Below are 8,100 nucleotides of genomic sequence, written 5' to 3'. Positions count from 1 at the left end.
AATTCTAACAATCAATACATGAGTAGAATAATTTTGTACTACGAAAAAAGGTTTTTAATTAGTGAATATATTTTTTTCTGCATCACTGAAAGTGTTTTCTAATATTTTCTGAATGTGATTAAAATAATCTGCCTTACACACGTTGATGCGTAAGGCAACAAATACGGATCCACCAGTATAATTGTATAGCACCTGGTAGATTATAAATCTGTGTGGTGATTTCATTCTTTGCCTTATATTTTGATCTTTGGCACCCATAACAATAACAGACCTAGGAAAATCAAAATCACAGATATTTCTTCAGATCTTGACAACCAAACTAACTGAACACTTGATAAATATGATAGAACTGTATGGTCAGCATGGAGAGAAAAAGAAAGCTTATTTCTCCTTTACTAGTTTGCTGAAGCAATAAGATCACACAAAACATGAAGAACAAGGACTAACTGAATTTTAGCTTTAAAGACTGTCACTACTGGGAATTTTACCTAAAAAATAATTTCAGCAGGCTGTCTGTGTACAATGACAGCTTATTTCAAGTGATTTTGTTCTTTTAATAATTCACTGTAACTATAATGATAACAATTTGGAAAGACAAAAGAAGTGTGAAATTTAAATTGAAAATATATTGGGACAGGAGGAAACTTACAATGTGCTTCTTGAACAGCTATTTCACAACTCTTTAAGCTAAGTGACTCTTGCTCTAAAAAACTTAAACCCATGTGTTACCTTTAGATTTTATTCCATGATACTCATGTAAGAACTACTTAATGTAAAAGAGGAAAAAAACTAGTAGAAATCTCTAGAACAGGAGTCAATGTTTAATCAGCACTTAGGAAGGATTCATATTTACTCATTATTTACAGTGTCATTCGTGAGCTTATCCATTAAGATAGGTAGCAAAATGAAGATAAACAGTGTTAGTTCATTTTCTTAATTTTTAACAGCAGTATTCTAGTTTCAGTTCTTATTTTTCTCCATTCATTTTCATTTACTACTGGTCAATTTTTATTAGTTTGCTTTACATTTGACACTCTCGTTGAGAGATTTATGTTCCCTGGTGATTTTGATTCAGTTTTCACATTGACAAGAACACTTCTACTGGATACACGAGAAAAATACCAAAAATGTTCACTTGACACAGAAAGCACTCTTAAAAAAGCACCTGTTTTTATTGCTGTAATGCTATAATGGGATGGGAAGTACTGAGATAACACTGAGATGGCAAAGTCTTTGGCTGCAACAAATAAAAACAAGCCCAAATACAGCAGCCACAAAAATGAGGCACAGCTGCTTATCTTCACAAGGCCTCACATAGGCAGGAATCTCCAGCAAGAGTTGCCCTTACTGCCCCTGCCAACCCTTAAATGAGTTCTGGGAAGGAGTGGATCCTTGCTCCACCCCTTCCAGTTACTTTGGTATATTGCATGAGCCTGAAATCCTCTGGATTGGTCTTGCTTTCCCACCATATGCACAATCACTATTTTGAGCTGTGTCTTAGCATTTCTGCTACAATAGTCTACCATCTTTCATTGGTGTTCCTAACTAAACAGGATGAGAAAACAGATAAAAATATACCTGTTATAGAGCTACAATATTCTGCTAAAACAAACAAGCAAACAAAAATGTTACTGATGGATTAGGTGAATAACCAAATAAAATATAAATGCATAGTTTCAAACTTATATTGCCCTAAATGCTATCCAATTTCTATGAACTACCCATTCAGTAAATATAAATATATATTAATATATACATAAATATATATATAAATATACAAACAGCCAGACTACCTCTGTATTTTGGCTACTGCATCAAGGAATAACTCAAAAACTCTGCGGCAGAAATCACAAAACTTAATGTTATCTGTCTAAATGCTGTGTATCCAGCCTGATCTAGTTGTGTAGGCTTGTTCTATAGACTATAGGACTTCAAGGGAAATTCATATACTAAATAAGATGTTTGAAGTAGGTGGGCTGGTGGATGTGCTGATTCTAAAGGGAGACTTAAGTTGGTATCGCATAATACATGTACCAAGTAATTTAAAGCTACATAATATATATTCTAGTCCTGACATGTCTGTTAGTGCAGTAATTAAAGTATTTGCAAAGTGGACGTAATGTGAATGAGTCTCACTTGTGGAGCTTTTTCATCTAAATGGAAAAAGAGTTCAAGATTATAAGAGTGAATTCTGCTAGCCTTAACCACTAGTTATTATTTTCATGCCCACAACTCAGATATAAAAACCTATCAAAGTGCATAATTTGACAGTTTTTAGGGTGCATTTAAATTTGATGTTAAGCTTCTACACAGTTGTGGTTGCATGAGTACAATGAACAGACTTTTGATCATAGTGAAGAAAGTCTCAGAAATAAAAGCAAACTAAGATTACCATGACATTACTAAGGATTACAGCATTTGTTTCCCTTGCAGGGGGAAAATCTCCACAAATTAGGAAACCCCAGCAAGAGATCCTTCCCCAGTGGTGGTCAGCCCTTAAATAGGGTCTAGGAGAGGTGGAGCCAGACTCCACCCCTTCTGGTCACACAAGTGAATTGCTTTCACCCGTGCTCCTGCAGCTGACATGGTGATAAATCAGTGGTTCAGGTCATGATACAACAGTTCCAGTACAGATGGTTAGACGTAAATATATGTCTCCCAGAGCATAGAGAATTTGATGCCTAGAAAAGTACAACAAATGTTATATATTCTCAATTTGAAAAGCCTAAGTATCCAGTTCCAAGTTACCTCTCTCTCAAATCCATCACTCTGTTGAATGTGAGAATGAAGAGTTTGGCCTTATTTTTGTTAACAGTCTGAAGCTCAAAGCACTTCCCTACAAGAGAGGAATCTGCTATCAAACATTTATGCTTTCTGATTGTGGTTATGATTGGATTGAGACTGAATTTAAGTCTGCTTGAATTGTAAGTGTGTGTCCTATTATTGAAGTGCTGTATAATTTGGTATGAATTTGTTGTAAAGGAGTTATACTGTCTATAAATTGTTAAACATTCACTGGTATGGCAATTGAAAAATAGATATCCCAGCATCCCAGGGCAGTACCCTAATCACCAATTGGATATTCTAGTGTGAACTCCCTGCAGTATACTATTTCTCTTTGTATAAATAATTGAACTGAATTTGTAACCCAACTCTTCTATATCCCAGAAGAAAATATCAACCAGTAGTCTGTACAATCAGGTGTGCGGTTTCTCCTTTGTTCCCTCTGTTCCACTGAATGCCAGTTATTTAATATGGAGGATAGAGTTCCAGGTAGAACTAATTGTAATAAAATAGCCAATAATCTTGACTTAAATATATGATTTGGGATTTTTAACACTTTAAATTCAGTTGCTTTCATAAATCAGATAAAAAAAGAAATTCATGGCCATAATATTATGATTTGGGCCAAATTAAATTTCCACAGAGGTCACATCATCAATACCAGATAGGGCTGAGCTGGCTGTTATTAAAGAAAAATGCCTGTTCCGAAAATAGAAGCACTGCTTTACAAAGGTTTTTGAAGTAGCTGGGCAACATGAAGATTTTTGGGGTTTATATCAGCAGCATAGGATTTTGCTCTCACTAAGTTGTGTGCTTATATGGCTATGTGACAAGTGAAAGTTAGATGGAAGACCATTAAGCAAATTATTTTCCTAGGCATTGCAGATTTATCTGTCTTTTGAAGTTAAGCTACTCCATGGCCAAAAAGATATTTTGAAAGCAGAGAGAACCTGCCTGCACTGGATAAGTTAAAGGATAAGTGAGAAATAAATATGAGCCAAAGAAAGAAGCCCGATGAGCATTCAAGAAGCAGAAAACATTCTGGTGGGAAAGGCCTGTAACACTCATAGAAATTTGGTGGAACCATAAAACAGACTGAAGTAACAGAGATGAAAGTAAGAAAATGGAGAAACTGATTAAAAATTATTGTTTTTATGATGAAGTGCTGTATGCAACACCAATAAACAGATGTACTGAATGTACACTTCAATAATCTCACATTCTTCACAGATTGTGTTTATTATAGATAATAATGTGCACCTCCTCGCAAAAATATATTAAATACAAAGAAGATACTTTTCCAGTGAAACATGAATTGTGCACATGAAATTAGATAAAAACAAAAGTTATTATTAATACCTTGAGTAAATGGAAAGAAGTGTTTAAGCTGGCATCATCCATGGCTAACTAACAGGAAACTGACCGTAAAATGTACAATACGATGGATGAAATTATGTATATAGGTAAAAAAAAGAAACATAGCTGTAACATGCTGGACTTGACCTCTGGTCAGAAATATGCCAGGTCAACAAATTACCTGATTAAAAGGGAATTTTATATCAATTTGAATTAGGGGCTAAGTAAGTCAGAGCTCTTGTGGGAAATAGACTTTCTTGACTTTTCTCAGAGGGAGAGACTCATGAACCATGTTACATTTCTGCAGTGAAAAAACATAAACAAAATGTGTCGTTTCTGGAGTCATAATGGAAACCATCTGGAAATGGATACTCACTTGAACTGAAAGAAGCAAACAGGCTTTCTGAAGGGGATTGGACAATGAACTTATTCCAGCCAATTTCAAAGATTCTGAAAATCAAATAGAAGTTTGGAAATTAATTCACAATTACAACTAATTATTTAAAAAGTAAATATTTAATTATAATTATGGGGCCAAAATGCAGATAGCATTCCCTGAATTATCATTAGGCAGGCGTGATAGAACTGCAGGTTCAGATGCTCAAACACTGAACTGTTGTGAAGAAGGAATGCTGATCTAACAGTTTAGGTCACATCACACTATTTCAGGTCTCCTTTGGCTATTTCAGGCACACAAGTAACAGTCTGCAACCAGACTTCCAATGAGCTCCCAGAATGTTGTGCTATACAGTGTGATCTGAAAGTTTAACAGAGTAATGTATCAGTGGAAAAATAAAGAATATGCAGAAAGAGACATGAATATATGTCTAAAGTGGTCAAAATACACACTTGAAAGAATTGATGCTTCATAGTTTTTGCAGTATCAGTTTTTGAACATACAGAGAAACTAAATTAAATGTTCTTCTAATCCTACATAATGATCCAACAGATTCAACCAAACTAAAATTGCAAATTAAAAACAAAACAAAACAAAACAAAAAAACTAAAAATAATGGCAGTTTATTCAATAAGAGGAGAGGATATATGGCCAAGAGCATAAAATGATTGTATAAAGAAATAATATGCCTTCCAAATTTTTTTTCTAATCTTGAAATTCCAAACTAATAAGCCCAAAACACCAACTTTTATTATTTGGGGGAGAATTTCAATACTTAATGATTTACCCTGGAGAAAACATCCACTTACTTTTCTAGCTTTTTTGTTGCCATTTCAGACTTCTTCTGACCTAGTTGTCTTTTTGTTCTGGTTTCAGCTGGAATAGAACTAATTTTCTTCATAGTAGCTTGTATGGTGTCATGTTTTGGATTTAGGATGAAAATAATGTTGTTAACACGCTAACATTTAAGTTATTGCTTACAATAAGCCAGGGATATTTCAGCTTCTCATGCTGCCCTGCCAGTGAGGAGTCTGAAGGTGTGCAGAAGCTGGGAAAGCACAGAACTGACCCAAGGGGACCAAATTGATATTCCATACTATATGGTATCGTGGTCAACCATGAGATTTGATGAGCTTCCAGGAGGGATGCTGTCTCTTGGGTACTGGCTGGGCACTGGTCATCTGCTGGTGAGGAAATGTGATGTGTATTGATAGTTTGTATTTTTTTTTTTTACTTTTTTCTTTTTAAACTCTCCTATTTTTCCACTGATGAGCCCTTGCAATTTAACCTTTTTCACCTTTCTCCTCTACCCCACTATGGTGGAGGAGTGAGCAAATGGCTCTGTGGTGCTTATTTATGTGTCTCCTGGGATAAATCACAAAATGTAGGATGACAGCATTTGGAAAAGTGGAACTGGGCCACTGCAACAGTGTAAAATGCATAAATCACATGATCTTGCCACTGTAAAGTCTGTATCTGCCTTAGCAGTAGTGAGATCATATCCTTTCCAGTAAGTTGCAAGGAAATAGGTTTATTTATGCAAGAAGCAGGGTATGTCTCCATTACTTACCAAACACCTTGCCTACCTGTCTTTCTGACTTCTTACATAATCAGAGCAGCTAAAATCAGAGAATTATATGTCATTATTAATTCTTTAAAAACTATATTTCCAAATCATATGCTCCCAGAGGCTTCAATGGTGTCATTTTATCAAAATGTCTGTATCTGAACAATTTGTTTCTTAATTCCCATTATGGCATTATTTTCGAGTTTCATGTGCAAATTTACCACTAGAGATATATAACATAAAATTAAATAAGCAGTTGGGTGAAGAGTTTCTTGTAGTGCCTTGTGAAGACTGAAAACTACCAGAACCTATTGCAGCACAGTAGAGTCATTTTAACTAACAAGCAGTGATTATATCATTTCACTCATAGTTCTAATAGGAAACATTTTTTCATTATAAATATATTTTCATTCTCAAATTGTAATGGATTTCTCTACTCAAGCATCTTGTGTGCACTTCTCAGCCAGGTAAAGTCAGATCTAAATGTTCAAGGCTACAGGTGTTTTCTTAATATTGTATGAACACAGCTTAATCCTTTTCACATTCAGTGGCCTGAAAGGCCTTGAAACAATTCTGCATAAATTGGCATTGAAACATATTTTAATTGATTTTAAAAGATGACTGAAATACAGTTGGAGATATTAACATACAGTTTATAGGGACTCATTGCTGATGCTAGCCAAGAGTGAAATGAAATAAGTAAGTAAATCATGTCAGCACATAGAGTGAAGAGCAGGAATGAGTGATTTGACTTGTCTCTAAAGAATTTGGTTTGTATATTGGCAAATATGGTAGTGAGGCATTCTGTGGCACTCTCCCTTTTGGGAGAGTAAATATAAATATTATCATTATCTTACTATTCTTTTTTTTCTTTTTATAAGGTCCTTTTTTCTGATTATAGAGGATTTTACAAGGAAGCAGAGTATATTTTGCCTCAAATGTCAGGGTCTCAGCTTATTGATTTGTAGGTACTACTGAAATGCAAATAAACAACTGAGTTATTAACATTTTTATACTTGACCAAGATCTTTCATTGACCCAGCCAGTGACACATGAAGTAGGAAAACAGCTCAAAGGTATTTATATACAAGAAATTAGTGATCCTGTTAACATAATCACTGCAGCTACTTTTGCAGCAGCTGTGCTATTAGAGTCTATTTGTGTAGACTGTAGCAGTGACAGGCAAATGCTGACAAGGAAAAAGCAGATACATGAAGAATTATGTGCCTCTGAGGTTAAGAGAAAGTAGCTAGCTGCTTAACAAGAAATCAGGATGCCGAATGCGATGGAAAGTTACACTTCTGCCTCAAATATGATAAAGCATCACAGGCAAATTTTTTATAACTTTTTTCATCTGATTTGGGGGTTTTGAGCATTTTTTTGTCGTCTGATATTTTTTCTTTCTTCTAGAACTGATGTGGATATTATCAACTGTACAAATCATTATGCGAATGTGTTCAAAACCTGTAATAATGAAGTATGTTTGTAGAACATATCAGCAACAACAACAAAATCCTGGATTTTATATGTAAACTTTGACCAGGAGCTAGTGTTGTTTGCTGGCAGTCCAATTTCTTTTTGCTAAGCTGAAAATGCATCAGGGTTCTCCACTTTAGCTCTTACTTCCTATGGTTGACAGAGGGCATACTCAAGATGAGTACAAGAACAAACTTTGTGCACTAGAGAGGGATACTTTTGAAGTGTAGCTGCTTTTTACAAGGACCAGCATGTCCTCATTCTGTGTGAACATTGTTAGACTGCCCATTTCTTGCCTTCCAGCCACAGGTAGAAAATAACTCCTTGCTAATTGCTTCCCAAGATAATATTTTGCCATGCAAAATGGTTGACACAGGCCATATGAGGTAGGATGAAGTGGACTCACTACTCTTATCATGGTCAATAGGAATTTTGCCATTTTCCTGACCAGACAAAATATTTTCTTAAGAGGTTTGAGTGATTGTTGCTATATGGTATTGAGTATCCCTTTGGCCAGTTC

This window comes from Cyrtonyx montezumae, unplaced genomic scaffold (genome assembly GCF_038088225.1).
Source record: "Cyrtonyx montezumae isolate F1298 unplaced genomic scaffold, pur_monq_1.0 scaffold_3, whole genome shotgun sequence".
Taxonomy (NCBI): Eukaryota; Metazoa; Chordata; class Aves; order Galliformes; family Odontophoridae; genus Cyrtonyx; species Cyrtonyx montezumae.
The sequence above is the reverse complement of the archived record's forward strand: the minus strand, read 5'-3'. Positions refer to the sequence as shown.